General features: G+C 34.2%; 1 protein-coding gene across 4 annotated transcripts in view; it reads right to left on the reverse strand.

Annotated features, from left to right (window-relative positions):
- Positions 1-18,225, reverse strand: part of ATP13A3 (ATPase 13A3) — a 78,757-nt gene that overhangs the window by 59,013 nt on the left and 1,519 nt on the right. Inside the window, exon 3 of one of the 4 annotated variants that reach the window (XM_039850735.1) lies at positions 12,894-12,962. The exons of the other annotated variants lie outside the window; for them this stretch is intronic. The gene's annotated coding sequence lies outside the window, so the exon portion shown is untranslated. The remainder of the gene's footprint in view (positions 1-12,893; positions 12,963-18,225) is intronic. 4 annotated transcript variants of the gene reach the window in all.

The following is an 18,225-nucleotide window of genomic DNA, read 5'->3' on the forward strand; positions in this document are numbered from 1 at the left end:
AAAAAAAAAAAAAAAAAAAAAAAAGATGGAAATATGGACCTCTCCACAAAGGAGTAAAGAACACCACAAATGGTAAATATACATGTGGTTAAATATATATAACAACAGCACAAAGAACAGGAAGAAACAGAAGTATACTCTTGTAAGGTTCTTATACTATACATGAAGTAGTAATACCACTTAAAGGTAAACTGAAATAAGCTAGAGATGGATACTATAAAATCTAAAGGAACCACTAAATAAAACAAAGAGGCATAGCTAAAAAATCAAAGATGATTAAACGGAACCATAAAAAATACTCAATTGCTGTAACATGCAAAAAAAAAAGGAAACAAGAAATAAAAAGAAAAATAACAAGATGACTGATTTAAGTCTAAACTATTCAATAATCACATTAAATATGAATGGTCTAAACAGCAATTAAAAGGCAGAGACCATGGATGTAATTTTGAAATGCAAGACTATAGGTGACTACGTGCAATTTAAATATAAAGGCACGAGTAGGTTAAAAATAAAAGAAAGATATACCACTCAAACCCTATTCAAAATAAAGCTGGAGTAAATGTATTAATACCAGACAAAGTAGATTGTAAAGCAAAGAGTATCACCAGGGATAAAGCCATTTTATAATGACAAAGGGATCAATTCATGAAGACAAATAATAATCTTAAACATGTATACATTTAACAGACTTTCAAAAACACAAAGGAGAAACTGATAAAACTGAAATAAGATAGAGACATTCACAATTATTGTTGTAGATTTTAATAACACTCTCAGTAAGTGATAGAACAAGTACATTAAAAAATACTAGTTAGGACATAGAAGATCTAAACAATATTACAGATCAAGTGGTTCCAATTGGTATTTGCAGAACACTCTACTACAGCAAACTATGCATGCTTTTAATGTTACACACAACATTTACGAAGAAAGACCATATTCGGGCACATAAAAAAGATTCAAGTCATACAAAGTATGTTCTGAAAACAACGGATTTAAATTAGAAATCAATAACAATGATAAGTAGAAAAGCCTTAATATTTTGGAAACAAAATAGACTTTTTAAAAAAATTCATGAGTCAAAGAAGAGGGAAACTACAAAGTATTCTGAACTGAATAAAAATGAAGACATGTCAAAATTTGTGACACCCCGTTAAAAAACAGTATTTTAAAAATTTTAGCACTAAGTTCCAGTATTTGAAAAGAAGGTCTTAAATCATCACTAAGCTTCCTTAAGTTTCTACCTTAAGAAAGTAGAAAACAGCAAATTACACCCAGAGTAAGCACTAAAGGGAAATAAAATTCAGAAAAGAAATGAAATAAACAGAAAAATGGAAAAAAAAAATCAATGAAATCAAAAGCTGGTTCTCTTTTAAGATAAATAAAATCATTTCTAGTTAGACTCAAAGAGATAAATAAAATCATTTCTAGTTAGACTCAAAGAGATGGGAGGGGTAGATGCAAATTATCAATATCAGGAATAAGAGAGGAGACATCAGTACAGATTCTGCAGATCTCAGAAAGATAATCAAGGAATATAATGAACAACTTTACACCAATACACCAACTTTTCTGCAGGTTTGAACTTACTTCCAAATAAAAACTTAAAAATTTTAAAAAATATCTTTATTGATCAGGTTATGGCCATGAGTTAATAACTGCTAAAGCTGAGTTATAGGTACCTGGGAGTTCATCTTTCTATTTTTCAGTATGTAGAAATTATCCAAATAAAAGTTTTAAAAATAAAATAAAAGCACCTATCTGAAGTGTTTAGATAGAAAAAAAATTTTCAGAAGATATACATTCCTGGTCTCAAAGGCCACAGACCTTGAGAATTCTGCCTTTATAAGTCCAAATTCCACTGACTCAACCTATTATGTACCAGACATTATCCATAAACTCATATAGCAGAGGTCTAAATTTAACTCTTCTTCACTTTTGTTTTTTATCCATTGACTAGAAATAGGGATGTACTTCCCTGCCTTTGTAAATCTTAATTTTTCAATGTAAGATATATTAGTAGATAAATAAGCATGATTTGTATAATTTTAGAAAAAGAATTACCATTAAAATTAAATGTTTTCATTAAATCCATGTATTTGTAACTATTTAAAATCTTTCCCCCAAATATCTCTTGACAAAGAGTTCACTTTAGTATAAAATAACTATATTCTCATCTCATCTTTTATAGTTAAAAATTAACTACAGGGAGAAAGGAAAAAACTAACCACAGAAAAACATACTCCAATTAATTTTTAAATGAGCTATTATGTACATGGTACACTGCCTATAACAATCTATTTCCATACTTTTCTCAGTGCAATTCTTGACCAAATTATCTCATTACCCTTTTTACAAATATTAGCTCTCTGAAATTTAGCTTCTTTTTCAAGGCAAAATTCTTAAGTCTTACCAAATTTTACCAAAGTTAAAATATTAAAGGTAATTCAAATAATTTAAATAACAGTCACCCTAAAAACAACCAATTATGATTCTTTTTAAACATATTATACCTCATAGGAAATTACCAAGAATTCACTTTTCATATAAACTTAGTAAAATCCAATAACACAATTCCAAGTTTACATTTAAAACATACAAATTGTAAATGTATATTTAAATTTAAAACATTCACATAAACAGAAAGCCCTTAACATTTCTGACTCTATAAAGATAAAAATCTATATAAATATATTTTAAAATATACTGTTTATCAAGATGAAAATACATATTAAATCTATTCTACCATATACCTAATTAGACATTTAAAGCATTAATAGCAAACTTCTAAAATCCATTTAACTTACAGAATTATAACTCTGGTAGTTTGCTGGAATGCATGTGCTTGTTAATCAAGTCAACTTCTAGATCATAGGAAACAAAGAATTTTTTCTTACCAATAGCACTATATCATCATTCCTCCCAACTGCTGATATTAACAGAGCTTTCAAAAGCTGGCTCTTAATAAAAATAAAATAAAATAAAACTAAGCATAAAAATCCAATGAAATGAGACTTCTCTGCCAAATATTTGTTCTGGTTCTTTTCGAACTGCTTCCTATTAAGACATTAAAATTTAGGATTTTTTTAAATTCCCCAATTTTAAATGGGTTTTCGGAAGATAAATCCCTTTACCATCTGACTACTACTGTTAAGAGCTCCTGGTACTAGAATAAATCATATCGAGTTACCACGCTGAAGTCCCAATTTCACAGTGCATGCCTGAGCTTTGATGTTATCTGAAAAGCAAGAAGCTTATAGGTTATTGTGCTTAACCAAACCCTTCCTTGCATTTACAATGAACTTGATTTTTTGTGAGTACAAAGAACAGCACAGGAAAAAGTGAAGCTGTCAGAAATAAATCTCACTAAATCTAATACTAATTTTTTAAAGTTTACTTATTTTTTTCCCATTATACAATTACTAGGAACCATTTAAAGTGTAGTCTTTAATCTTGGATAAGTTAGTCATGTTTCATCTCCTAAAACAAGATGAGTTGGCCTTCACAGGCATAAAAGTCCCCAAACCCCTAATCCATGTTTGCTTTCAAAACCTGAATTTCTCAGTAGCTGTACCTATCAATAGTATAAAAATAATAGCATATGTGTGCAGGGTTCTATGTATGTGCCTAGAATTTCAAAGTACGTAATTCGCAAAGTGATTTAAAGAATGACCTGTAACTCAAGTAAACCTTCAAACAAAGCAATTTTGAATAATACACTTTTGTTTACTTTGGTTAGTATTTGCCAACTTGAACAGGGTTGAAGTAAAAAACTAAAATTAAAAATCTATTAATTCGAAATTCATAAAACTAAGTTATTATGAAAGAAATTCTTAAATAACATTTTTATAAGCTTGTAATGTATACCTCTAAAGTTCTAAAAATTAAAATTGAACTAAGAATTTTGAGCCACCTTATATTGTTGAAAGAGAATGAATCCTCCCACTTTGTTTTGTACTTCTAAGATTATTTTTTCTGAGAATAAACATACCTACTCATATCAAATAAAGATTTGAGGAAACCATCTTTTAAGGACTACTCAGCAAAAGGTGTTTTAAAGATCCTGAAGTATAAACAGCAAAGCCAGCATTCTGCATATTATTTCATTGTCCAATTTGAAGCATTCCCAGCAACTAAGATGACCTTCTGCAATTCAAAAGCAGTTCCACCTTTACAACTGAAATAAAAAGTGCCCTAATACATACAAAATCCTTACTCTGCTCATCGAATCACTTCGATTTTAATATCTACACAAATAGTTGCATAAAAAGAGTGAAAAAAATCTCAATCTCCCAACTACAGTAATCAAATGTGACAACTATGAGGGCAAAATCTAACACTTAAAAGTCAGCTCCTAACAATAAGAATGACATAATATAATTTAATGAATACATGGAAATTTTACAAGGATACCAGCTAAATTTTAACAAAGCTCTCTACTCAATACCCATTTTATCACTTCCCATCTTGAACTTTCCCTTAGAATACATGCTTTTGTTTCTGTGTTTAGGCTTAAGGAAGACCATTGTATCTAACATACGCCAAAGCAAGACTGTATTTACATTTGTAAAGTGCAGTCTGTATAATTATACTTTTTTGTATGTTATAAAACAATGCGATAGTTTTAACAAAATAAGTTATAACTGGGAAAGGTAATGCAATTATCCATCTTAGGACTGATATTAAGAACATTAAGAGTTATCACTTACCTAACAGTGGTGACTGTGTTGGGGTAGAAGTGAAGGAGAGACTTTAGTGCTTTTTGAATGCTTTTACCATCTACAAGTAATATTTTTAAATGGTTAAAGAAAGTAGGAAGGCTAATAAGCACATATATAAACTTCTAATTCTACAATGCAGGTCAACCTTGGGTCTGAACCTGCAGGAACCTCCAAAACACTTCATGGTGCTCTATCAGACCATTCTCAAGATTCTCAGGATCTCACTCTAAATTAAGTTACTTTAGCCCAGGCAAGGAGTCGTTTTTTGACTTCTAAAAAAAATTTTCAATTACAGTGGACATACAATATTATATTAGTTTCAGGTGTATATCATAGTGATTAGACATTTATATAACTTACAAGGTGATGACCTTAGGCAAGTAGTCATTTTGAAGGATCCTTCAACAAGGACATTTCTAGTAAGCTACAGCTGTTTGTATTTCTTTTTATATCCCTTCTACATTTTGGCTCCACTGAAAAAAAAAATACTTGCCAATGACACAACATAAGTATAGTATCAGCAGATTTGAAATTAGCTGATTAAACTAATATGATAATGATCATATTAGGAACAGGAGGAGATACTCAACTTTACTCCAAAATACATAAAACAAAACAAAAAGTGAAAAGAGCACAGAACTCGACTCAGCTTTAATTTGTCCTTAATTACAATTAATTCAACATGAACTATTCGTAAGGCCTTCAACTGTCTTGGTTCCAACTTCTTCTCCACTAAAATGAGGCAGTTGTAGTAATTCCTATGATGCAGTCCAACCATAGAAGTTCTTGACCTACGAAAGTGAAGTACATATACCCTGCTGTTGTACTCTTTCACCAGTAGATGACGTTCCAACACTGAGAAGAAAGGAAGCTTAGTTTTCACAAGTCTTCACAGAGCAGATGCTGATCAAGAGTGAATAAAGATAAGAAATTATATACAAGATTTTTTTAGTACCACTGGACGTATTAATATGGGAAAGTAGGAGTTAGTTGCCTATATAATAGAGCCTCTGCCTCATGTATCTCAATAGAAAAATAAGAATTGCAATAAACACAAAACAAGTGATAATGGAGAGGAGGAAGAAGACAGGTACACTATTATTCCCTTAATATTACAAATTATTCCCAAATTCACAACTGTCTGAAACTAGAATTTAAGGATCTTACAATGCTGTGGAGCAGATGAGCATAGTAACAATTAAACAGCACATGAACCTATTAGAAAGCGAGATGAGGTAAAGTATAAAATCATGTGGTAAAACTTTACTAGCCCATGGCTGGTGCGCGTGTGTGCGCACACACACACAACACAGAGCACCATTATACATTGCTTTTAAGAGTGAATCCTACTATCTTTTTGGAAAACCAACTGATAATAAATTAGACTCCCACATACTTTGATCCAACAACCCCAATTAGAAATTCATGTGACATGTACCTATACATGTTACCATTAACTGTTTCTTCAAATTCCTCTGCACTATTAGACTTATGAAATGAGTAAAAGTTTTGTGCTTTTTTCTCTGGGGATAAAAGTGGGTACTTATAAGCAAAATAACCCAGTTGAAACAAATAAGAGTATTTTCAAAATTTACGAAATCAGTATTTACGAAAGAAAAGGAGTGGCATGGGATCTAATACAATAGGAATTAATAAATCAAGAGTTCTAATAACAGCTTGTATAAACAAACCAAGTTGATAGTGAGCTTAACTCCCCAAACTAAAAGTTACGCTTTTAAGTTCAGAGGTAAGAGGTTTTGTTAAGTAATACATAAATCAATGTTTCTTCCATTCTAATGCAAATTAGTGACTATTTCTTCTAAACTATAATGCTATTAATCCAAATTCCTAGTACTTGTTTGATATTTCAGTCAGCTAAAAATTTAAAAGATGGTCTTTGAAATTTAAACATTCATAATTCTAAGACTCTTATTTGTCACATTTTAGCATAGTTAAAATCCAGATGTAGCTTAGATGAACCTTTATTATTGCTAATGGCAGGTCACCGTCCTGATGCAGTTCACTATATGCACATGCTTGAGGCTGGCTTCAGCAGTTCATAGGATTGTCATTTTAGCTGAGTAAAGTGCATTGTTGTTAGTACAGTGCTGAGTTTAAATTGTTGATTAAACTATTCAAAAAAAAATTACACTGTAGTTGCACAATGAAACAAAAAGTAATAGTGTGAACAGACAGGTACCAAAATAGAGCAGCAGAGAAGGGCCAAGATGAGAAGGCCGGGGCAGGGGAAGGGGAAAGGAGGAAAAGTAAAGAAGAAAAAAGAGGGAATAACAGAAGAAAAACACCTTCCAGAGAATTATTCTTCTAAGTACCAGAATGTTAAGGAGTTACACATAGATCCCGGAGATGTTCATTTTTCTTATTAACAGCAAACCTCCAAATATTTTTTTTCATTACTCAGCATGGTTCCCTTCAGGATTACTATTGTGATTGTAAGAAAGCAAAATCAGTTTTACTCATGATCTACAATACAATACGGTTCACATTTCATTCTTTCAGATACTATGAAGACCCAACCACAAAGCAGCACGAAATCACTAGGAAACTATTCTGTATAAAAAGTATAATCCTACAAATTTACAATTATAGGCATTTGAATCAACTTTTTAAAATTATATGAATGTCTTTTTCCACTTTACTCCTTTTTCCCAATTCAAAACCCACCCAAGCTGACTCGGCAAAGAAAGGAAGTACAAAGCCCTTAATATCTATATTCTAATATTTCAAAAATACAGAATTTTAAATTGTTGAAGAGGATAATGGCCTTACTCATGATACAACCATTACAGAAATCTGAACTTTCTCATTTCCTATGGTCATTCTCTAATCCACTATTAAGGATTTTTTTTAATCTATGTATTTGGGTATTATACCAACCATAATAATAGTAACCGACATTTGCACAAGGATTTTTGGTTTACAAAACACTTCTACAGGCAATACCTACTTACTAGTTTTCAACCGATATTGTCTTTTAAAAACAGGAAAAAAAAATCATCTTTGTTTAACCAAGACTAATGTTTTTCACTTTCCCTAAGAAGTCAAGTATGGAGTGACTTTATATCAAAAAGTCTTATCAACAAATTAAGCAATGACATGAAAACACCATTTTTCAAGGATCTATTTTCCAAAACTTCAATTTGAAAGCCAAGTGTACTTGAAATACATTCTTTCACAAAGAAAACAGTGACTAGGCTCCCAAGATGGCCCACAAATGACCTTTTTACTGCTACAATTAAACTGAATTATATTTCATATTATGCAAGACTAGGTCATGGGGCAGGTAGCCATGTTACCAAGCTTCTACTTCCTCTGCCCACTTCTTAATTATTAGTATTCCCCAAGCCTCCACTTCCTCTGCTCACTTCTTAATTAGTTTTTTCCAGACTTTCCTCTCTCTAACATCACTAGGGGTCGAGGATGGCAATACTGGTCCATCTACAGTGGCACCACCAATCAGTACTTTCAGCACTCATCTCACGAGATCCAGACCCACGGATACAAATATCTACCATGTATGTTTGCATATAGCTAAAATTCAATAGGTTCAATATATCTTTCTTCCCAAAACCTGCCCCTCCACCACCACCAATTCCTTTTGCTCTAATCAATACACTTTACCTAAAAACTCATGCCAGGAATTTGGAAATCATCCTACATTCCTTCCTATCACACACCTTTTATATTCAACCAGGTACTAAGCCTTATCATTTCTACCTTTTTCAAATCCATGTCACCATGCCCTATTTCCACTGGCATTGCCTCAGCTTAGGTCCTGATCCCCTCTCTAATATACCTCATTCGAATCAATAAACAAAGCAGATATGATCATTTCTCTCTCTGCTTAAAATGTCAATAGCTTCCTATTGTCTGCAGCAGCATTTCCCAAACTGGTACGAGCTCTTCTAAACTAAAAAAAAAAAAACTTAAAAAGGCATCCATCCCTACTCATATAAATGGAAGGAAAACATTAAACAAAGTTATGCAGTCCTCTCACTAGCAAGATCTTGAGAAGTCTTACTTTGACAATACATGTTCCCCTACCAAGGGAAACTGGGGCAGAAGTGAGGCCCAGCTGGACACTAAGGTCAAAGTCATGACTAATTAGAAGACATGTAAAATCCTTCAGAATCTGGCCCTGCCTAGGTATCAACACCATTTGCCATTTGCCATTCACCAATGGTTATCATTCACCTCTTTATATAAAACACAATTTGTAATTCCTCAAAGAGCCTTCTGTTTACTAATTCCTTTCCTTTATATATGTCATTCCTTCCGCCAAGAAGCCCTTCCCTGACTTGGTTGAAGAGCCTCTTCTAGTCTTTCCATACTCTGGCCAAGTATCTTCTCTACTAAACTTTGATTGCCCCTTTTACCTCTCAGCAAAGGGCTCTTCACACATTTGTCTCTCTTCCATATGTGGCAGAGCACTTGTCCTATAATATTGGATATAGAGACTAAAAGCTTTAAAGGCTGGGAACCAGGCCAGCACCCAACAATGTAGCTGAATGAAACAATGTAGCTGAATGAATGAGACAGGGCAAGAAAATGGGTAAAATCTTTCCTCTTTTTCTGGGCAAAATTTCATTATCTACAGAATGACATTATCTACATGTACCAAGTACTGTCCTAAATGCTGGAGATTACAGAGATTAACCTCAAGGAGTCAATTCTAGTTGACAAGTCAGGCAAGTAAGCAAACATATCAAACAAAATGGTTAAGTGCTGCAATAAAGTCTGCATTATGGGAGCAGAGAGAGGAACAGGGAGGGAGAGGAGAGCATAGGACAGAAAGAATTCAGAGAAGAACTGTCCCTTGACCTAAGACCTGAATGGTGTGAATCTCATCAAGCAAACAAGCAGTCAGAAGACGGGAAATAACTGGGGGATGGAATCCAAGCAGAGGAATTCCCACATGCAGAAGTCGTAAGGTGAGAAATCTCAGAAAATGTCAGGAATACAAGTTACTTAAACTGGCTGGAGCACAGCCAGGGTAGCCTCTGGGGAATGGCTAGAAATGGAGCTTAAATAAAAGGGGACAGAATCAAATAATGGTGAGGGCCTTGTTTGACATGAAAAAGATATAGATTAACTTGTACCTGCTGGAGATTCTGAACTTTTTTCAACAGAGGCCCAAGGCCACGCCAAGGGGCCACGTTCTAAAGAACACAATGTGGATGAGGAACTCTGGACTTGTGCAATGCAGCAGCATGGTATTCACCTACTAGACTGTTTATCTCGAAGATGGCAAACTCATTCATCAATGTATACCCGGTATCTAGCCCTGTGCTAGGTATGTAGAGTAACTAAAAAAGTACTGAATAGTCAGATGTGCCAACACAATCCTAAGGGCATAACCAAGAAGCCCTAACCAAGCCTCCTTCCTTACTGCCTATAATATCATAACTCTTACGCACTACAATAATTGGTAATTGCCACAACCTTTAATGGACTATGACAGTCATTCACAACAGGCTGCACCAAAGACAAAAAAAGGATTCAGAGAAAAAAATACATTAAGATGCTTCCAAATCTGACTAAATAAAGCAGTTTATTCTAGTCCTCTCACCGAAAACTGAATAGAAAAGTACCATGGGTTAGCTCAAAATTATTCAACTGACACTCTAAGGCAGTGGTGATAACTATAAAAAATCTATGAAATAAAAATTTATTTTAACTAAGAATTTGCTAGGTTAGTCTAGTCTCTCAAATAATTAAGCACACCAGAAAAAAGTAGGCTACTTACCGGTAGTACTTTACATTTTACTTACCGGCAGTACTTTACATTTTACTTAGTAAACTAAATTATATTATTATAATTGGCATGTAAATAAGGATTTCATCTCTTATGCTTGGGAAAAATAAGGAAAAAGAATTTTTAAAAAGAAACTTTAGGAAATCATAGAAAAAAATTAATTATAAATGAGCTTAAAAAACTGATGGCTTAAGAAGCTTAGGCATGATCTAGAGATGAGTGAAAAATATTTGGTCTATGAAGAACCAGTAACCATATTTAAAGAAATCGATATGAAGGCCACAGAAGTAGAATAAAATTTCAAGTCTTCTTTTTAAAGAAAAGATGTACAACACTGCACAATAAAATCCTATTTTCCAAGTAAAAAACAAAAAATAAAGAAAAGATGTAGACACACTTCACGAATCAGTATTTTTAAATAAAAATAAAGCACACAAACTACTATTAAATACATAAAATTAAACATGTTTTTTAATTTTATAATGTGGCCAGGGAGAAAGACAAAGGGTAACAATAACACAGACAACGGGAGAGGAGGGAGGACTACTGCACACACACTCAGAGACACAAATGGAAAGACAAAAATACACATAAAATGTACATTAGAGATACATGAGATTAACGTCTTGAGTTGTTTAGGATGTTGTTACCAAAGATACAAAATCATAGTATTTTTGCTATGAAAAGACTGAATGGAACACCATGTCGTTATTGCCTGCTGCTCCAGTTAAAAAACAAAAAAACCAGCAATCCTCAATCATATCCCCTCTATACTCTCCTGACACAGATACACACTCATCTCTCTCTCACACACACATACAGATACACACAACTTATTTTGAGTATGTTAAATATTACTAACGGATAATAGTTAAGTTACCATTTATTGAGCCTCTTATCAACACTCAGATAAGTTTTATTACCTCCATTCGGCAAATGAAAAAACTAAAAAAGGTTAAGTGACTTGACCAAGACTGCAGAACTAATAAATGAGGAGGCTGTAATTCAAAATGACATATGACTCTGAAGCCCACATTTTAACCAATACACAATGCCCTCTCCCAGGGCATCTTCAGCCACCATAATATTTTTTTTAAAGACTGGTGTTTTCTTACTGTGCTATCCCTAAGAGTAATGTTTAGGTTGACACTTTAAATTTCATGGAAAACATTAACAACTTACACAGTTCTTTTAAAATGCAGATCTTGCTAGCAATAAAGAAGACATTAACTTTTTTTTTCTTTTTATGGTGACATTGGTTAACAAAATCCAGAAAGTTTCAGGTGTACAATTCAACAGTGAGGACATTAACTCTTAAACACTGACAGTACCTAAATATTAATTAACTCAAAATTATACAAAATACCAACAGTCTCCGAATATTCCCAACTTTATTACTTAGCCTTTTAATTATGCTAGGCTCTTTGTGTGGTGTGTGGTATTTAACTCCGGAGAGATAGGAGATTTTCATAAATACCAAAACCTCTGTTATTCTCACTGTGAAATCACATCCTATATGTATTTAATTATACCCGTTCAACTATCTGTGCTGCAGAAAAAAAGAAAAGCTAGAGAGAAAAATACTTTAATCACAGTAAGCATGCAATGGAGACTATAAATCTGCTGTTCCTCTGTCAATCTGAAGTCCCATTCACCTGTCAAATATCCTACAGAGCTGATTATGATTTAGCTCACCAAAAAAAGTTACCCATTCTAAAAGTGAGAGGAAAAACTAGCTGTTGCAATCGAAAAACAGTATGTCAGTTAACCAGTTTTTAAACTGTTTTTCTAAAGGACTTTTTGTAAAGGACTTTTTCAAGGGTAATTTTGACAAGATTTTTACCTTAAGTGAGAATTTAGTCCCAAAGCCCGCACATAAAAGGTGATTTCACTTTACTCAGCTCTTTAGATCAGAAAAAATTAGGAACCAAATGACTTGTCTTTTACATCAAAATAAGTTAATAATTAATGTAGTTTTCATCTTACCTCACAAATGAGAAAAAACAGAACAGAGATGTGCTGTAAAGAAGCCATGCTAAACACATATGTGGGAGCTATTCCATGACTTACTTTAAAATGAACTAAAAATGTAATAGAATTCTGTCAAGTAATCAAAAGCAACCATTAAAAGTTGGTTCTCAGAAGGAAAAACATACACACACAGAGTTTTGAGATGTGTCATTACTAGAATACAAAATAAAAGCAAGGGTGAAAAGAATACCCAACAAAGAGAAAACTTCTAACCCCAGATACTTTGGTTGTATCACTTACCTCTCCAGATATCAGTTTCCTTTTCCATAAAAACAAAACAAAACAAAACAAAACAAAACAAAACAAAACAAAAACAAAAAAAACAAAAAAAAAACAAAAAAAAAAACTAGTCTATGACTTACCTATGACCATTCAGCATTATTATTTTCCAGTCTCATACCTCTTTATTTCAATGACCAACTCATGAATTCCTTTGTGAAAATTAGAAAAACTAAATAAGGAGTCAATCTAGCTTGTTATCACTGAGGTAGAACTGTCTTTCATATGACCCAACAACAGTTATAAATATTTTTATTTAGAATTTATGAGAAAGATTCTACAGCTATTAGCAAGTTCCACATCATGTAATCAGGAAATTCTCCTTTACACAGTCTACTCACTTTTCCTGGAAATTTAATATCTTACCTAACTAGTATCTGTGTGTCAATAGATCATAAAGCAGGATCCACAAGGAATAAGTGAAAGAATCCATAGAAGAGAGAAATTTTGATTAAGAGTTTAATTACAACTCAATTCATCCCATCTCACAGACATAAATAGACTCAAAGGGTACTTCTTCCTGCATTCTCAGTTCATCTTAGTATTAGTGGCCTTTTGTAACAGGAAGACGTAAAAGACACATTTTCGTCACGTACCTTCAAAGGAACATGCCTCAGAGGAGCTCTACACCTTATGGTATGTAAGTCCTTTTTTTTAATTTGGCAGTCTTAAAGTTTGCTATTTGAGTTAATGTTTTACCATCTCGGACTAGCAAAGGCCCCAATATGAACCCTTGAGTCAAAGATGTTACTGGAGCTGGTGTTGGGATACTTCTTTCTGGAGAAATGTTCTATGGAAACTTCACCAATTCCCATCCTCAACTTTAGTGATCCTCAGATGTTTGATTATTTGAACAGCAGCATTTCTTTTTCCTTCATTCCATTTTTCTCCCTTTTTACTGATTATCATTAAATCTTTTTAACTATTATAACAGTGATCCTTTCCATTACCATTTTTCATATTTCACTTTACCTCTATTTTTAATCTTACTAATACAAATGTTTTTAATGCATAAATTTTATAATCACTATTGACCATTAACTTCAGGACATTCTACTTTATAAAATACCACTTGTTTTTCTTCAGCTTAAACAAGCCCAGAATCTTTTTCTTTTTTACCTAACCTTAAAATATGTGCTCCAATTCTGATCCTCTTTTATTTCTCTACTCTCGAAATATGAAGATCAACAAAATTCAAGTAAGACTCTAATAATTATTTCTTTGCTTGCTGCATGTTTTCTGGACTAGTTAGATAAGTTATTTAGAACGTGGTTTTGATGACTACAGATTTACTCTCTCCGGAGGCCAGTTAGCTTCATTTCACACAAACTGTGTTCTAAAACCAAAGACTAAATCCTGTCAGCTATCTCATGGATCCAAATTTAACCAGATAAGCTATATGGCACATTCAGAATACATTCCATTGTTAGAACAAACATTCTAGTGACATATCAGGTAGATGTCAGACACTACGTTATCTTCTTTGAGCATACCACTGTGAACTGTTTTAAGAGTTTAAGAGTGTTGTCTTTAATAAGTGATAAGCTAACTCTTCTTCAACTTATGGTCCATTCACAAGGTCTCCCACTTAGTACTTATATAGTTAGTTTAGATTACCAAGTATACCAATGAACAGAATCTAGCTTTAGATAAACCAAGTAATCAAGATCATTTTCTGTCTTCCAAGATTTTAGAAATTACAACCATCTTGTTGTCATTCACAAGCATACAGTTCTTACTTCCACCATCACTTAGACCATTGGGGAAAAAAACAAAATAAAGAGTTTCGCAGGATGCCCCCATATCACTGATCATAGCCTGTCTCCTAGGACTGTTATTAATATTAGGAATAAATATATTCGCACTTTAAAACCCTATATTTACAGTGGTTGCAAAACCACCATGCTATACAAACACAGCTTGATTCGGTAAATGAAATGGAAGAGTGAAAGGAACTATGTATTATGTGCCAAGAAGAATGCTACTTTCTTTATGCATGCTCTCAAGTAATCCTCAAAACTCTCTGAGGTATTAGTATTTTTTGTTAACTAAAAAAAAAAGGCAGAACAGAGAAGTTAAGCAAAAAGGAAGAACAGAGAAGTTAAGCAACTTATAGTATAGGGACTTTGAAGATAGCCAGACTCCTAGCTCTCTGTTACTGTATGTAACCAGAGGTTTCTATTTCTAGGTTGATCAGGTTAGCTGTATGTGACTCTAGGCAACTGAACATCTCTGAACCTCAGTTTCTTCATCTGTAAAATGAGATTTAAATGAGATATTTCATGACAAGTGTTTAATTAAAAGCCTAGTATACGGTAAGCTTATGCAATAACTATTAGCATTGGTCAAAGTCAAACAACTAGTTAAGAAAGTCAGAAATCAAACTCGGGTCTGCCTTCCAAGTCCATGCTTTTTCTACTTTAATATGCTATAGCTGCCAACACACACTTACTATCCACGTAAGAATTCATTATTGACGGGAGAGGAAAAAAATGGCGTAGATGAGAGAGGCTCTGTTCATCCCTCTGGCCACCAAATCAAAGTTGTGACAAAAACAAGGAGCAGCATAAAGGATCTAGAGGAACAAGCCATACAACTAGGGAAAAATCCAAGAAAGCACCCTGCAACGGCAGAAGGTAGGACAGGGTAAAGACGTGGGGCTGCCTGGTCTCGAGCAGCTGAGTGAGACCGAGGCAGCAGTAGTAGCAGCGACAGTAGCAGCGACAGAAGCCTCCCAAAGGGGCCGCATCTGTAAGGAGATTTTCGCGATGACAGACCTGCTCGCTCTGGGCACCAGTGCCAATTCGGCTGCACGCAGAAGGCACGAAGGTCTTACAGGGAGACATTATCGGAGTGAGGGCCGAGGCAAGACTCACTCTGTACAGAAGTGTTGGCGATATCCACTGTTCCCTGTTGAGCCCTCCCCTCTCCCAGTGTATAGATACAGCAGCTGCCATAGCCATGACATCATCAAATTGGATAACAGAGGTTGCTCCGTCCAGAGGATTCCCTGAAACTCCGCCTCCCCCAACTCGTGGTCCCACCCAAGCCACATCCAGATGTATCCTCAGCGAGTCAGGGGCTCCTTGCTGAGACTCACACTGGAGGCAGCCTCGGTTCCTGGTGTGGCCTTTTGAGACAACTATAAGGACAGCATCTGTGGATTGCTTGCTGAATCTTAACAGGTGGCTCTGGAGGGGTAGAGGCTTGGGCTAAGTTTGGTCTGCAGCTAAACCCCTCTCAGGACTGTGCAACTATACACCTACTTCACAAATCCAGACTAATAAGACCGGGAGACTGAGGAGCTTTGCTTAGTACATAGAAACAGACACACAAAGGCAGCCAAAATGGGAAGACGAAGAAGCAGAAACCATATGAGAGAACAGAACAGAGATCCAGATATACTGAAGTCAAGTAATCTAACAGATGCAGAGTTCGAAACACTGGTTATAAAGATGCTCAATGAACTTTTGGGAAGTGTAGATAAATTCAGTGAGAACTTCAACAAAGAGATAAAAAACATAAAAATGGAAATGGAAATTATAAAAGGGAACCAGTCCGAAATGAAAAACATATCATCCAAGATGAGAAGTATATTAGAATAAACAAAGGAATAAACAAAGTGAGTAAAGAAAAGGATGAAGTGTCCTATCTAGAGGACAGGAAAGCCAAGGACACTCAATCACAATGGCAAGAAAAAAGATGCCAAGACTATCGAAATAATTTAAGGAGTATATGGGACACTATTAAGGCTCCAAATATCCATCTGATCGGCGTACGTGAAGAAAATCAAGATGTTGCACAGCTGTTTGAAGAAATGATGATGGAAAACTTCCCTAACCTGGTGAAGGAAATGGGCATAAAACCCCAGGAAGCTCAGAGAATTCCAAAAATCAGGGATCCAAAGAGGCCCACACGAAGACACATCATAATTAAATTGCCAAAGCTTAAATACTAAGAAAGAATATTAAAAGCAGCAAGAAAAAAAAAACAAATAATTACCTACAAGGGTACACCCATAAGACTGGCAGCTGATTTCTCAAAAGAAACGATGCAGGACAGAAGGGCTTGGCAAAAAATATTCGACAAGATGAAGACCCAGGATCTACAACCAAGAATAATTTATCCAGCAAAGCTATAATTTAAAGTTGAAGGACAGATAAAGAGCCTCTCAGACAAAAATAAGCTAAAGGAATTTATTACCACCAAGCCAATATTACAGGAAATGTTGGAGGAACTTCTTTAAGAAGAAAAAACATGTATCAAAAACAGGAATAAAGAATGGTAACAACTACATGCCAATTGATAAGTATCTTAAATGAAAAAGAATTAAATGCTCTGCCCAAAAAACAGAGTGGTTGAAAGGATAAGAAAACAAGACCCTTACATGTGAAAAAGAAGAGGATGGAAAAAGATATTGCTTTGATGGACCTAGAAGTTGTTTAAGTCAGACAGAGAAAGATAAACACTATATGATTTCACTTATATGCAGAATCTAAGGAATAAAAAGAACAAACACTTATCAAAAACAGACTCACAAATATAGTGGATAATTTGGTGATGGACAGAGGGGAGGGAGGTTTGTGGGGGGGCTGGAGAATGGGGTGAAGGGTTAAAGAAGTACAAATTAGTAGCTGATGGATGGTCACGGGGATGGGGAGCACAGCATAGGGAATGCAGTTAGCATTAATATGTTGGCTAGGTGGAGGGTGAGAGGAGGAAGGGTGTAATTAGGGGGATCGTTTTATGAACTATATAGATGTCTAACCAATGTACTATATACTTGAAACTAAATTTAAAATATTAAAAAAAAAAAAAAGAATCCTTTCTTGAAACATGACAGAGATGGGAAACTGATGTTACCTAAATGAGATAACTATTAAGGGCTAACTCAACCAACAAGTATTTTAGTTCTAATATCTATTAAACAGAAGCAAGTAGAAAACTCTTCAGAAGATACTGTTCAGACATTCAGGCTAATAGAGCTTCGTTCAGATTAATATAAAACTACTTTCCTATGTAGAAATGTACCCTATTTATCTCAAATCAATTATAAATTGAAATTTCAATTACCAGAGGTACTCCAAATAAAGCTTCCTGGTTGGCCTGGACAAAGAAATTGGCCCTCTTACTACATAATCTGAACACTGCTTCAAATTGAAGACTCTGAACATTATTTTCAAAATATATAAATTGCTACTTAATATTTTTATTTATAACTGTACTACTTATAAATTGAAGCAACCAAATAGTGTCACACTTTTCCTACCCAATCTCCTGACCAAAAACAAGATTTGTTTTTCTAACAATGTTCAAAACTCTCACTTAACCATCTCGTGCTCACCTGATCTGTTCACCTAATGTAACGGTGGATATAGCAAATGAGGTCAGTAGCAAAATTAAATTTTCCATAAC

This window comes from Pteropus medius, unplaced genomic scaffold (assembly GCF_902729225.1).
Source record: "Pteropus medius unplaced genomic scaffold, Ma_sr-lr_union100, whole genome shotgun sequence".
Taxonomy (NCBI): Eukaryota; Metazoa; Chordata; class Mammalia; order Chiroptera; family Pteropodidae; genus Pteropus; species Pteropus medius.